Raw genomic sequence first — 16,107 nt, forward strand, 5'->3', positions numbered from 1 at the left:
CTTCTTAGTATTTTAGTAGAGATGCTCTAAAGCACCAGTCCTCTTTGGTACCAGGGACCAGTTTCATGGAAGACAATTTTCCCACAGACTCACAGGGGACGGTTCCAGGAAGATTCAAGTGCATTACATTTATTGTGCACTTTATTTCTATTATAATTATGTCAGCTTCACCTCAGATCATCAGGCATTAGATCCTGGAGGTGAGGGACTCCTGCTGGCTAATTAAGGCAACAAAGTTGATTGCTCATATACTGTTGAAGTTGCAAGGTTGATAAAATAATATGTAAAATAATATATCTCAAAAAGAAAGAAAAGAAAAAAAAAAGGCATGGAAAAGATTATAAAAGAAAAAATGAGGCTGCTACTAGAGAGATTTAGGAAAGGCCCCCATGTTATCCAAGACAGTCAGGAAGTCCTCTTTTGAAAGGGTGACCTCAAATTGCTTGAAGGAAGAGAAGAAACCAGTTTGATGGGGGCTTTGAAGGGAGCATATCAGGCAGAAGGAATCTATGGAGGCCCTACTGGAACAAAAAAGCTTGGTGTGACTGAAGAATTAGAAGGTCAGGGTGGCCAGAACACCAGAGTGAAGGGGATAGGAACTGGGATGAGGTTGAAAGTAGGACAGCACCTTGAAGGCTTTATGTACGAGTGTGGATTTGGTTGTGATCAAGTACAACAGCAAGTTCTTGGAGGACTTCAAGTAGGAAGATGATTTTTTAAAAAAAGATGTTCTGACCTCTGTGTTGAAAATGGAAGGGAGAGTATTAATAGTAGAAACGATTCAGCGACTAGGTAGTAGTTTTCAGTTGAGAAACGATAGAGGCCATGACCAGGATGTTGGAGGTAGAGATGGGAAGTGAATGGGTTTGAGATCTATTTTGAAGTTAGAATTTAAAGGACTAGATTGTAGAATAAAAATGGGTCTTTGAAGGAGAGGGAAATCAAGATTGACTCCTACATTCTCGTTTTAGAAAGCAGGCAGATAGTGATGGCACTTGCGGAGATATGGAAGACATTCTTTTGTGAGAAATTCAAGAAATCAGTTTTGAGCAGTGAAAGGTTAAATGCTGCTGAGATTCCAAGTGATAGAATTAAGCAGGAATTTACAGCGAATTCAATAGCTCACAGGAGGAGGAACTGGAGGTCTGCATTTGACCATCCTTGACAAATACATGGTATGTAAAGTTGTGTGAATGGGGAAAATAAAACCTCTTAGAGATAGTAGAAAACGAAGAAAATAGAGCCCAATTCCAAGCCCCCAGTGCCCCAGCATTTGGAGAGAACCAAGAGAGTAAAGTGGTTCAGAAGTCAAGAGGTGAAGTGTGTTTTAAGGAAGGAGTGGTCAATTCCAGGCTGAATGTAGGAAAGAGGTCCAATTAATTGAGGGCTCAACTGTGACTCAGACACATGGAAGTCACTGGCAACTATGACAAAAGAAGTCTCTGGATCACTGAGGGCCGAAGTCATTCTTGAGGGAACTGCGACAATAAGTGGGAGGCGTGGAAGGAGAGAAAAGTAGAGGCAAATTCATCATGAAGTTTGGCTGTGATGTCCAGCAGAGCAAGAAGAGAGCTCAAGGGAGGTAAGGAATGGGCCCTGGGAGGACTTTTTAAAAATAAAAGACGGGAGACATTCAGTTCAGTTCAGTTCAGTTGCTCAGTTGTGTCCAACTCTTTGCAACCCCATGGACTGCAGCACACTGGGCTTCCCTGTCCATCACCAACTCCTGGAGCTTACTCAAACTCATGTCCATTCAGTCAGTGATGCCATCCAACCATCTCATCCTCTATTGTCCCTTTTGCCTTCCGCCTTCAATCTTTCCCATCATTAGGGTCTTTTCAAAAGAGTCAGTCCTTTGCCTCAGGTCGCCAAAGTATTTGAGTTTCAGCTTCAGCATCAGTCCTTCCCGTGAATATTCAGGACTGATTTTCTTTAGGATGGACTGGTTAGATCTTCTTGCTGTCCAAGGAACTCTCAAGCATCTTCTCCAACACCACAGTTCAAAAGCATCAATTCTTCAGCACTCAGCTTTCTTTATAGTCCAACTCTCACATTTATACATGACCACTGGAAAAACCATAGCTTTGACTAGATGGACCTTTGTTGGCAAAGTAATGTCTCTGCTTTTTAATATGCTGTCTAGGTTGGTCATAACTTTTCTTCCAAGGAGCAAGCATCTTTTAATTTTATGGCTGCAGTCACCATCTGTAGTGATTTTGGAGCCCCCCAAAATAAAGTTTCTCACTGTTTCTATTGTTCCCATCTATTTGCCATGAAGTGATGGAATCAGATGCAATGATCTTAATTTTCTGACTGTGGAGTTTTAAGCCATCTTTTTCACTCTCCTCTTTCACTTTCATCAAGAGGCTCTTTAGTTCTTCTTGACTTTCTGCCATAAGAGTGGTGTCATCTGCATATCTGAGGCTATTGATATTTCTCCCAGCAATCTTGATTCCAACTTGTGCTTCATCCAGTCCAGCATTTCTCATGATGTACTCTGCATATAAATTAAATAAGCAGGGTGACAAATATATAGCCTTGACATACTCCTTTCCCAATTTGGAACCAGTCTGTTCCATGTCCAGTTCTAACTGTTGCTTCTTGACCTGCATACAGATCTTTCAGGAGGCAGGTGACGTGGTCTGGTATTCCCAACTCTTTGAAAATTTTCCACAGTTTGTTGTGATCCACACAGTCAAAGGCTTTGGTATAGTCAATAAAGCAGAAGTAGATGTTTTTCTGGAACTCTCTTGCTTTTTTGATGATCCAGTAGATGCTGGCAGTTTGATCTCTGGTTCCTCTGCCTTTTCTAAATCCAGCTTGAACATCTGGAAGTTCACAGTTCACATACTGTTGAAGCCTGGCTTGGAGAATTTTGAGCATTACTTTTGCTAGCGTGTGAGATGAGTACAATCGTGTGGTAGTTTGAGCATTCTTTGGCATTGCCTTTGTTTGGGATTGGAATGAAAACTGACCTTTTCCAGTCCTGCTGGCCACTGCTGAATTTTCCAAATTTGCTGACATACTGAGTGCAGCACTTTCACAGCATCATCTTTTAGGATTTGAAATAGCTCAACTGGTATTCCATTATCTCCATTTGTATTGATGCTTCTAAGGCCCACTTGACTTTGGGAGACATTTGGATATATTTTCAATGAGATTGATATGATAGGTAGAAGAGACTGGAGATTCAGAAAGGAAAGAAACAAAAGAGTGATGATCCTGAAAGGCTGAGAGATGATAGGATTAAGGGCATATATAAAAGCAACATTCAAAAAGAGAAACAGTTGAGATCTTTCCAGAATTCCTAAGAGACACAAAATCTTCAGGTTAAAAAAAGCTAACTGAGTCTCAAACATGATGAATAAAAAGTAATTTAGACCTATACAGATGACAGTGGAAGTACAGAACACTAAATAGACAAGCAAAATCCTCAAAAACAGGTTACCTGTGAAAGGACAGTAATCAGGTTGAAAACAGAATTCTCCTCAGCAAAAAGAGAAAAGTAAATTACAGAGTCATTTCATCAAAGTCCTCAGAGAAAATTATCGTCAACCTAACTTCTATATACAGCCAATTACCATTCAAAACCAAGGGTGAAATAAAGATATTTTCAGACAAATGCCAAGAGTTTCCACTCACAGATCCTCACTCAAGATATACCTAGGGATTATATTATTCTGTAAGAAGCATATTGAACCTAGTGGGAAAGGACAGGATTCAAGAAGCCACAGTAAGCAAGAAAACTGGGAAACATGGGCCAATATAATCAAGCCTGTCTATAAAAACAATAACAAGATGACTAATTTCAGAGGACTTAAAAACAGGTTGAAAAAAATGACATGGAAGATTCAAACAGTAAAACAAAGAAACAAAAAAGGTTATTGTAGAATATAATGAAATAGAATGAAAAATTTACAAAAGGATTAAAAAAACTAAAAGGTGATTTTTTTTTTAAGTTTTACAAAATAGGCAAACCTTAGGGAATTGATCAAGATAAAAGGTACAAACAATAAAGGAAAGGACATAATTGCCGCTGCTGTAATGATGTAGAACAAAACCTTGAGAACTTTCTACCCACAAAATGAAAAGTTACGTGAAATGGATAATTTATTAGAGAATATAAATTATCAAAAATGACTCAAAATAATATAAAAAACCTAAATTCACTTATACCTATTAAATAATTAACTCTAATAGCTACTGATTCCAAATAATCTTGTTAGATTTAACCAACTTTTAAAAAACAATTTCTAGCCAATACAAACTATTACAGAGGAAAAAAAAAAAGTTCCACAGTTCACTTAATGAAGCTAATATAATCTTGATTAAAAAGCCGTACAAGAATGATACATAAAAGTAAAATCATACATCTATTTAATTATGAATATAAATGCAAAAATCCTTTAAAAATCCTACTGAATGTAGCATTATGTTTAAATGTCATGACCAAGGGAGGGTTTATTTCAGGGATTTAAGGTAGTTGACATATTATTAGAATTCATAAGAATAACAGGAGAGAGAAAACAAAAAATCATTTTAAAAATTAGAATATCAGCAGTTAACAAAATTCAATACCTGTTCATAGTAATAGCACTTAGCATACTAGGAAATGAGGGAACTTTTCTAAAAATGGTTGATTAAAGATGTCTATGATATGCACATGACAAACATCACATTTAAAGATAAAAAATCAGAATAATTTCCTTAAAAGTCAGCAGAAAGATAAGGCTGCCTGCTATAAAAGCTTCTCTTGGGCATTATCCTGCTGAGTTTTAGCCAGCATACTAAAACAACAGAAAGAAATACACCATATGTAATTGGAAGAAAGAACAAGGCTATCAAGTTTACTTAATATAAGAGTAATAACAAGAAATCAGTATATATCAGCAGTTACTCATTTTGTTAAACCATAAAAATTAAAGACTCCATTCACAGCATCAGGAATAATCTAAAATAATTATAAAATAATTAATAACATAAGTAAGGAGATATTCTATATTCATGTATGACAATGCTCAATACTGTAAATATATCAATTATTTTCCAAATGAAGCTTTAAATCCAATGCAGCTTCAACAAAGTCTTCATAATGCTTTCCCCCAAATTGACAAGATGACCCTACAACCTACATGGAAGAATACAACAGAAAGAAATAGCCATGATAATTTTGAATAAGTAAAAGAATGTAAGAAAATATATTCAACTATATTTCAAGACTTCTATAGTTTAAAAAAGTAAAGCACCAGGCAGCATCATGCAGTATAAACAAACCAGTGGAACAGAGAGGAAATGACAGAAACCAAATTTCGCATATATGGAGACTTGGCATTTCTCAGAAATGGCATTACACATTAGTAGCGGAAGGATATCAGAGAGAGGAATTATTTCCCAGTTCATCCACCTATCCACCCACTCATTATTCACTCATTTATTTGATACTTAACTGCTGACTGCCTACTTTGAAACGGTACTTTACTAGTCCTCAGAAATACAAAGTAAAAATAGATCAGAGGAACAGAGACCTTCCTGCACCCAAGAATTTCACCTACAAGAATAATCAGGCAACACAAATAAGTATCTTGTGGTAGTATACTGTGTGAGAGTAATAAATTCTTCCTGAGAAGGCTGGGGAAAATGATATTTGAATTGGATTTTGAAGGACGGATAGGAGTTCACTAGACTGGACTGATGGGACACTGATGATGTTGACTGGGGAGGCAGATAACTTGGGGAGAACATTCCAAGAAAAGGAAACAGCACAACTAAAGGCCAATGAAGGTGAGTTTGACTTTTTAAAGGCATTCTTTTCTTGTAGGTCATGCAAGAAAAAAAAAAGGGAGTGAAAAATTCTTATCTGGAACACCTCCCATAGTTGAAGAAATCACACGGGAAATAACTACACACCTAAGGGTAAAAATAAAAATGCAATATTTAGGAATTGGGAGAGTAGCTATTATATAGTGTTTACTATCCATTGACAAGATGGAAACTAGTTGACTGAATGCTTCAGGAAGTCCAGGACATGCTAATCATAAATTTTCTAAAAGTTTTGCTATATTTAAAAAATAATTATTCAACAACATCCTTTCCCATCAATGATGTATCCCCACTGCCTTCCATCCCATTTCTTCAGTCAAACAAATGCAGGCAGGCACTTCTGAATAGCAAATAGCTCTATTTATTGTCCCCACCAATACACATTCCCCAGAAATCGGCAAAATGGTGACAGAAAGGAATGTAAAGTTAGTTAAACATTATTTTAGGCCCACTGCCTAATTTCCTCTTTGTGATGGGCTGTTGTTTATTTTCATGGTGGATAGATTGTTCGGATTTCTTTTGGGTTCACAAGGACAATCTCTAGACAGTAGGCTATATGTAAATGCTGAGGGTACGCTCTCTGGACTCCTCTAATTTGGGATTGAATTATGATTTTTATTCTCCCATTGAAATGCCCCATATCTTGAAAAGTCAGTGATCAGCTTTTTCCATTCTCTGAATGATATTGATTTTCAAGAATATCTTTTCAGAAAAAAAGACTATTTTGCAAACTTTAGGGCAGTAACTAAAATACCCTAGACAGGAAGAAAATACCCCAGACAGGAAGAATGTCTGTCCAAGACTATTATACTAGGCCTGGTCTGCCTGGAATTCAAAAACCACACCAAACAGTAAAAGATGATATTATAGGAGATAAGGTCTGTTTGACAAATATCCCAGGAATAGCCACCCAGTAAAAACAAGAGCAAGGAGAGTTGTCAAGAAAAATCTCAGGCGTTTAGTGAGTATCCCCCGACTTGGCTCTTTCTCAATGAGCAGGATGTTATTTGTCTCATATCTGCTGAATCTGGAAAACAGTATTCCCTGGTGATTTCATAACAAGTCTGTTTTGATGGGTCAGTGTAGACACCGCCCAAGCGTATAACCAGCTCAGCCCAGTTCTAGACCGTAAGAAACGAAAGTGCTCTTCATGATGTGCTACAGTTGAGAAATTTGGCTTTTCCTTATCAGTACACATCAGGGTCTGTCAACCTTGGCTCTACTGACATTTGGGACTGGTAAGTCTTCATGTACTGTTGGGCGGTCAACAGCATCCTCGGCCTTTACCTAACAGACGCCAGTAGCAACCCCTCAGTTGGACCAACCACAGATGTCTCCAGATAGTGCGACATATGCTCTGGGGACAAAGTAACCCTGATAGAGAATTGTGGGTACAGACTAAAACCATATCACCTCAGTCTGTCATTTTTATTACTTATATTATAACTTTATTCTTACACTTTTATTTGGAAAGGACTCATGGATCAAAGGCAGTTTTTTCTTAACTGCTTTATATGCATAGAAGAGGGGGCTGGGAGACTAAAGTCACTTCTGGCTACAAGTCTCTGGACCCGGGGCTCTTCTAGTTGAGCTTTTGCCCTAGAGTTCCCTGGGGCTGGAGGACAGACAGCTTGTCCATGGTCGCCCAGATGGTCAGCAGCACTTGCCTCCCACTCTCAGCCGAGGGTTTTTCCTATAATCGACTGCATCTCCCATCATCATGTGACACTGAACTTGTATGAGACATTAGGTGAAACTTTGGACTTTTCCCTCTTGCACTATCAGATGAAATACTGGCCTTGAAGTGAACCTTTTCAGATGCAGGAAAACAGCCAAGGGGAATCACTGGGGCTGTGACCGAAGACTCTCGGTTTTCCTGCAAGGCCAGCTGAGCAGATATGCGAGGGCAGCTGGGTTTCTCCAGCACTGAGCCCCCAGATGCATCCATTCAGCAGCTGTTCTAATACATTTAAAATAGGATTTTCATTTCTAATACATTGATTGTTGCCACAAAACTTTGGGGGAGTCTCCCCATTGATATGGTAAGAGATCCTTGTGCCTGCTGACTTCCTCTCAGGTTGATGAAGGCATCTGCACCCACATCCTTTGACACTTTTCTGTTCAAAGCCTACCAGGTCCCCCATTGTCGACTGCAAGTTTTTTTCAGCCTTGGCACTACTCACATTGGGGCCAATAACCCTTTGTGGTGGGGACTGTCCTGGCCCTTGTAGGATGTTTAGCAGCATCTCTGGCCTCTGCTAGACCCCAGTCACGAGAATGAGAAATGTCTCCAGACACTGCCAGATGTGCCCTGGGAGCACTACTGCCTTGTTTGAGAACCACCTAGCAAAGGAAGAGCTCACATTCCTATGTCATCACTATCTTTCTCATGCCTGGCAGTGCCTGGCACATACTTGGCCCTCAGTCTGTATTCACTGAATTTTAAAAAAAAGTGTCTAAATAGTTACCTCTTCTTAGAACGTTTAGTCATTTAGAATAGTCCCTTTGAATGATATGTTCTTGGCATAAAAAAAAACTCAATATAAAATTAATAACAACCAAGCATTTTATATGGGCCAGACTTGTTAATAAATAATTTAAAATAGTAGAACATCTTGGCCAAGCCACTTCCCTGGTGTGAGGCCTAAGCAAGGAGTCTCTGTTGGGTTTGCTGTCAAAGACTATTTTCTTTGCAGCAGGCTCTGCTGGTTTATAAAGGATTTATAATGACAGTATCCCAATATTTACATAAAATCATGTCAAGGAGGTATAAGATAAGGTTTAAGTTAGACTCTGCCAGTCAGAGAGAGCACTCACCTATGTGAGAACCTTGTCCAAAAGCTTTTTCCTCAACTTGGCCAAAATCCCATGAATGAAATTCCACTGGGAAAAGGCATTATGCTGCTGGTCTCAAAAGGACTATTTAAAACATGACTACTGGCACTTTCCCGGTGGTCCAGTGGTTAAGACTTCACCTTCCAATGCAAGGGGTGTAGGTTCAATACCACATGCCTCATAGCCAAAAATCCAAAACATAAATCAGAAGTAATACTGTAACAAAAATTCAGTAAAGACTTTAAAGTAAAATATATACTTAAAAAAATAAAAACAGATCACTAGATTAAATAAGCTGTCATTTTCAAGAACAAGCCCTTTTAAAGCCAAGCATCTACTACCTGTAAAGTAATAGTAAATCTTGGTGAATCACAGAAGAAAGGGTTTCTATGCAACCTACCAGGTTGGTTTGACAGGTGCTATTTCAAATGAATCATAATGCATAGCCTATTTGTAGAATGCAAAGCCTGGCGATGAACTGGGGAAGGAGAAGCTAAGATCTAGAAACTAGGGCTTGTAGGTCTCAACAGGGTGGTTCCATGAAGTGACTCGGCAGACAGGAACAGGAGGCAGGAAAGAACTAATCCAGGGGTAAAGGGTGGAGAGTTTGCCAGACACAAACCTCATTTACTTCGCAGGTTTGCTGAAGGCTAGTCCTATTAATAGCTCCAACATGGCACAACAGCAATGGGTATACTTCATAAAAGATGGAACCAAAAGTATAGGTGACAAGGCTAACTTGTGCTGCAGAGCACCTAGGCTGTCAGATAATAATATTAAATAATAACATCGAGGCTCAGGACAGCTTCATGACTTCCTTCAAGCAGAACCCGATGGAAGCAGTTGGACTTTGTTACGAAACTGGAAGTGGAATTCTTCAAAACAAGGAGGAAAGGATTACAGCTGACATCTCCAGCCCTCTACCTGGAAGGATTCCTTTCTTTCACATATAACCTGGATACCACCCATCCTCCAGACATCCTATAGCCCCATTCATGTATTTACATAGGGGTGGGGGGTTTGACCTCCATGGGCAAAGTTACCTGAGCAAAGCAGACACTTGGTCCAAATCAAGCTAGTCTGATTCTTTATGGAAATTTAGAATTGGGATTTTGTGGTTGGTCTCTGTAATACACAAACCAGAGAGTTATCATCAGCCATACTGTGCAGACCATATAGACTAAGATGTTTTTGTGCAGGGAGAGAATAATGAAGCTGATATCCAGAGAGTAGAAAGCAATGAAGGGATGGGAAGGGAGAAGGAGAGAAAGGAAGGAAGAGAGGGGAGGAAGGGGCAGAGAAACTGAGCCCAGGTATACCCCCAGTTCCTGCTTCCTCGTTGCCTAGTTCTAAACAGTCTCTGGGGGCTCCATGAGACTTGCCTATTTCACTTAAGATGGTATCCAAGGGTTCTAAAAATTATAACGGCCAGACAATTGTAGGAAGTAGGTTGAAAGTAAAAGTTGCTCAGTCATGTCCGACTCTTTGCGACCCCATGGACTACACAGTCCATGGAATTCTCCAGGCCAGAATACTGGAGTGGGTAGCCTTTCCCTTCTCCAGGGGATCTTTCCAACCCAGGAATCAAACCGGGCTCTCCTGCATTGCAGGTGGATTTTTTACCAGCTGAGCCACAAGGGAAGTCCAAGAATGCTGGAGTGGGTAGCTTATCCCTTCTCCAGCAGATCTTCCTGACCCAGAAATCGAACTAGGGTCTCCTGCATTGCAGGTGAATTCTTTACCAACTGAGCTATCAGGGAAGCCCTAGGAAGTAGATTAAAATGATGCAGCTTCATAGCCCTCTTGGAGCAGAAGCCATATTTTCTTCATAAAGTCTAGTATCTCAAAGCCTACTCATTAAGCCTCATGTTGAGTTCCTTGTTTTATATTCAAGGTGATGAAGCTTGCCTTCCGTTTGAATTGTTCCCTCCAGACTTGCTTCTGCCAAAACAGCCTTTTCTGATTATAAAACAAAAGAAACAAAACTCACAACTGTTTCTGAAGCCATTGTCTGCCTGTGACAAAGTGCAGGTGCAAAATCCAACTGCCTTGTTCCCTAGGCACACAGAAGTGGGACGAGGACAGTCGATGGGCCCCTGCACACCCATGAGAACACAGGGCAGGCAAAATACTGGGGAGAGAGGGCTGGCACATTTTATGAAGTCAGCAAGGATGAGGGAAAGAGGGGCTTGCATGTGGGAAGCAAAAGTGGCTAGTTCCAAAGCAAATGGTCACTCCACTGATGAAAATGTGGAAACTGAGGACAGAGATAGAAACCATCAAGGAGCCACAAAACCCAGACAGGGAGGCGGTAATGCTGCCACATCCTAGACGGGTGTCCCAGCCATGGCACCAGGACACACTCTCAGCCTCCTGACCTCGTCCTGGCGCCCAGGGTCTTAGGAGTGGGAGGCGAGTTTAGAAGGCGTGTGCTGCTTGAGCACGCATATATGCAGTGTACCACGGGAATAGGATGCTGCTCGTGCAGCCTCGTCTGTGGAGTGTGGGGACAGAAAAGGGTAAGGCAGGCAACTGTTTAACTTAAATCCAGACAAGGCCATTTTTGAGAGGCACCACACAGGAAGCTGGGACAGCAAGAATAAACCTGGGCACGTGGGCAAGATCCCAGGTAGCTGGCACAGCCAGATCCTCTGACCACATGGGGAATGAGAGCTGGCCTGACATGCCTGGATCTGGCCTCCGTCTCCCCGGCACAGGTGGTGACCCTGGCTTGGACAGTTGCCCACTACCAGAAAGGACTGGAGCACAACTAATGTGAGCCCTGAATGAAAGCAAACTCTGGAGCGGGAAGTGAGGAAGGAAAGTGCAAGCTTAGGTGAACAGGGTGGGGAGATGCCTGCTACACATGCTCTCCACATATTCACTGACAGTCCGTTCTGGGCCAGGCCCTGATCAAGACACTGGGGTTTCTGCAGAAAGTAAAACAGACAAAATCTCTGTCTCCACCCCTTTCTCCCTACCCAGGAAGGTGTTTCTCTCTGATAAGGGGAAAATGCATCAATACATGTGTACTATGTCAGCTGGTATTCAGTGATAGGGATGAAAGTAAAGTTGGCAGAGGGCTAGGAAGGGATGGACAGGGGACAGAAGGGAATGAAGGGCAGATGGGCAGGCAGGACTGGGGGAGGGGTGGGGAACACAGGTGAGGTTGGGGTGAGGTGGTCTGCTCTCCAATGTTTAGAACTTTTTGGATCTCTGCTGTCCATCCATATTCCATATAGGGAGAAGAGATGTCTCTCAAGTGGCCTAGGTAGAGAGAGCTTTCAGAAGGAGTGAGTGACGTACATACACATGCAGCCTTGGGAGGCTGAGAGCATGAGCCAGCTGGGTGGAAAAAGGGCCCGTGGGTCAGCATTCTGTGACCATCCAACCCACCCCAGCTGACTCTCCAGATGTGCAGTGAGCACCTCTGTCTCCTGGATCCTCTCTTTCCTGCACGCGGTTTGCCCCTGGCTCATTTCTGACTCCCAAGCTCTGATTCATGTCTTTGCACTGTCTGGAATGCTCTTTCAGTTTTTAATTACATCTTGTTGACCAGGGAAGAAGAAAGAGATGGTAAAAAAAAAAAGTAAGAGGGGCAAGAAGGAGTGAAGGTAGAAAATAAGAAATACAGAGCTAGCTACACACCAAAATGCAAGGAAGATGAGAGACACAAAAAGATGAACAATAAAATAATAATAGAAGGCAAGTTTACTGGGTACCAATGACCTTCAGTGATTTACACGTATTCATTTTTATTTATTTATTTATTTTAATTGGAGGCTAATTACTTTACAATATTGTGGTGGTTTTTGCCATACATTGACATGAATCAGCCATGGGTGCACATGTGTCCCCCATCCTGAACACCCCTCCCAGTTTCCTTCCCATCCCATCCCATCGCTCAGGGTTGTCCCAGTGCACCAGCTTTGAGTGCCCTGTTTCATGCATCTTAAACCTTACGGCACTCCCATTTTACAGATGAGGAAACGGAAGCTCAGAGAATTAAGCTCCTTGCCAAGGAGCATGTTGTGGCCAGTGGCACCAAGCTGGCCACAGCTACCTCATTATTGCTCTAAGTGCAGAAAGAAAGACAGTTAATCAGACTGATGGGGTTGAGGGGTTCTTGAAGGTTTCAGAGCTCAGCCACAAGGTGTTCTTAGGGCAGACCCTCTAAAACAGAGCTATTCTACCTACTAGAGAGTGCCTCTTTCAGTCCAGTAGATAAACAGAGATGCAGATATAAAACATGTTAAATAACAGAATGCTTTCTCTGTTTATCAGACAGCTTTCATTGTAGAGAGGAGCCTATTAATTTCACCATTCCTCCAACAAATACTCTTAGTTTCTAATATGTATAAGTAATCCTGAGAATTTGACATTTAAACCAGCAACAAGTGCATTTGTATACATGTTGAAAAGTATGTAATTATTGCATGAAATGAGGAGCAACTTTAATTTGCTTCCAAAAGCTTTTGTTTCCAGAGCAGAATTTCAGTTTTTCCCAGACACAATTTGCTTGGAAATCAAGGGCAGTAGATATGCCCTCAGGAGCGCTGATAGGAGCCTTCTCAAAGAAGGGAGTGGGAGGGGTTCCATCCTCAACCAAGTCAGGAGTTTCTAGCTATTGCTGTTTTTAAAAATTGTTATTATTGAGACTTCCCTGGTGGTACAGTGGTTAAGACTCCTTGCTCCCTATGCAGGGGGGATGGGTTCAATCCCTGGTCGGGGAACTAAGATGCTACATGGCAAGGCCAAAATACAAAAAAATTGCAATTATTGCATTATTTTTTAAAATGTGAAGTACAGTTGAGTTACAAAGATGTCTTAGTTTCAGGTGTATGGCAAAGTGATTCTTTTCATTATAGGTTATCTATTCATTGCTTGTGATGAAGCTCCTGGGGAGAGGGAGGAAAGGGCCTTTCATTCAGGCAATAGTCCTGATGGGAGCAAAAAAAATCTTGCTCTAAAGTGAGGCATCAAGATCTGCTGGCAGATTCAAGTCTCTGGTAGGAGGCCTCTCAATGAGAATGCAGACAGGGCCTAGCAAATCTTATTTGTTGATAAGCATGAGAATGTGATTACTTGTTCTTTTTAAACATTTACTCTATGCCAGACACATAATATCCTCAAATAATAACCCAACTTACAAATCAAGACAGTTTCAGAACAAAGCCTATTAGAAATGAATATAAATAAAAACTTACTGCAAAATTAATATAAAACAGATTCCAGGCAGATGTCAGGGGCCTTTGATAAGCACTTTCTTTCTTTGGTTAGGTCATGTTACTAAAACCTTACTGCTCTATTTATAGCAGGAACCTACTTTTAGAATGTTCTTCTAAAGACCATGCAGAGTTCCCACTTAACGTTGGTTGTGGGTGGGGGTGGGGGATGAGGAGAGGGCTGAATGAGGATGAAAGGGGGCAGGAGTGACAGAGGGAGCCCACCCATCCTGCCCCAGCCGCTCATTCTTAAGGACAGTGGCACGAGCAGTACCATTGAAAGCCACAATCATCTGACACGGCACTCAAGGGTCTGCTATGTCTCAGAGATGTCTATTTAAAACACGAAGAGAAACAGTCCTGTCTGGCTTGCATTCCCCTCTGACAACTCAGCCGTCTCTGCTTTCTTTTCTCTCAATAGCAGTAAGTTAGAAAAGATATTGTCAATAGAGACAGACTTTTTAAACAAACATTTAAAAAGCTGTTAGTGTTCTTCAGTAATCATTAACATAGATCATGTTAGCAACAGAACTACTTGAGAAGATAAGGTTCAACTATCCTTTTGGTTTAAATGTTTTTATGTCTCATGCAGAGATCTAAGATGAAAAAAAGACTGAAATTAATTTTGAAGTACCAATCTACTAAATATACTTGTGTGTTCTTCTCACAAACTCAGACACAGTATCTATAGAGGGAAGCTATTCCATGCAAACATATATTGCAATAGAGCAAAAGTCCAGCTGGATATTAAAGCCAAAAGAATCAGAATTTTCAAGAGGGAGAAAAAAAAAAAATGGCAAGTCCAAGATCCCTCCTCCCATTCATGGTAGTGCAAATACAGGAGGCAAAGGATCAGGAATTTCTGCCAGAAGTCAGAAAAATACTTTCTTAAAATTAAAAAAAAAATTTAATTAGGGTAAAGATAGAAAAGAAGAAAAAGAAAAAAACATAAATTAGACCTGTCACTATTCAGTGATGCCCCAAATTGGAATTGTCACTACTCAGTGGTGGGAGAAATAACAAGAGCCTTGGCATGGATAAGGACCTATCTAATGCAATTCTTCACTCTCATGCTAAATACAGAGGGCTGGATAACTCCATGCCTCAGTTCAATTATAGCATGCAAATGTCTGAGCTCCTTGCTTTCTAAAAACAGAAGCAGTGCAAACAGACCAAATGAACATAAATGTATATTTAATAGACACAATCTGTCTGCATGAAGGATAGGAAAGCAACAGAATGAACTAGGTTTTCCTGGTCACTTCTGACAAATGGTTCTCCAGTTCCAAAAGTTTCTTGGGCTACTGACCCTAAAGGAAAAAGAATTTTAAAAAAGAATACAATTTACATTTAGCTGCTCCTGTCTCTTCTTCCTAGATCCTTCATCTCCATTCTCTCCAACTTCCACACTGTCAGCCCCTGTGCTGGTGTAAAACCTCTAACTCTGTCCTGTCTCTCCTGCACTTAAGGGCATCTCAAACCAGGCAATTTGGTATCAGAACCTCCTCCCATCCTTTCTTGGAAAACACATCAGGGCAAAGGAAACAGGCCATAATTTTCTGACGGCAGGCCGTTTCTCCAAGTGCTAGTCTGAAATGAAGATAGTGTTATTTCCAGTTTATAAATACACATGGGAAAATCCATTTAACCCCCCGCCAGCTCTTCGTATCTTTTTGTTTGGTCTGGTGAGCAAGACCAAGGCTGGGACCAGAAGGAGCTTGGCAAGGCTGCCAGGGCGCCCCCTGCACCTCGAGCACAAACAAAAGCTACTGGATGGTATCTCCCGTCATCATTTGCTTTCACAGCTGTCTACACATAAACCCAAAGAGTTAGCATCCCTGAAAACAAAAGACAAAACACAAAATGTGAAACGGGCAACTGTTTCCACTTGCTCACAGATAACAATATTCTTTACTGGTACTCCGAGTGGAAAAGTACCGCTTGATATTCACCAGATGACCTCTAAATGCCAAAGACTGGGCATGCTCTGTTTTTCTTTCACTGGACATGGGAATGTGGAGAGGAAATGGGCCGAATTCATTAGAACTCAGTTAACATACCTAGAGGTGTTTCTGAGCATTAGCATCAAGCAAACTGCTTTCTGAAACCTCCTGTTTGATTTGATTCAGAGCAAGCAACTCAATGTGGAAAGCAGAAAATCTGCCATCTCGTGACTTTACCAAAGCCCAGACAGAAACCATGGCCTGGAGCTCTCCACCTGCCCTTT

The 16,107-nt window shown here is 41.0% G+C and overlaps 1 protein-coding gene across 1 annotated transcript in view; it reads right to left on the reverse strand.

Annotated features, from left to right (window-relative positions):
- CHN2 (chimerin 2) overlaps positions 1 to 16,107 on the reverse strand; it is a 325,755-nt gene that overhangs the window by 24,814 nt on the left and 284,834 nt on the right. The gene's annotated exons all lie outside the window — the stretch shown is intronic.

This window comes from Dama dama, chromosome 18 (assembly GCF_033118175.1).
Source record: "Dama dama isolate Ldn47 chromosome 18, ASM3311817v1, whole genome shotgun sequence".
Taxonomy (NCBI): domain Eukaryota; kingdom Metazoa; phylum Chordata; class Mammalia; order Artiodactyla; family Cervidae; genus Dama; species Dama dama.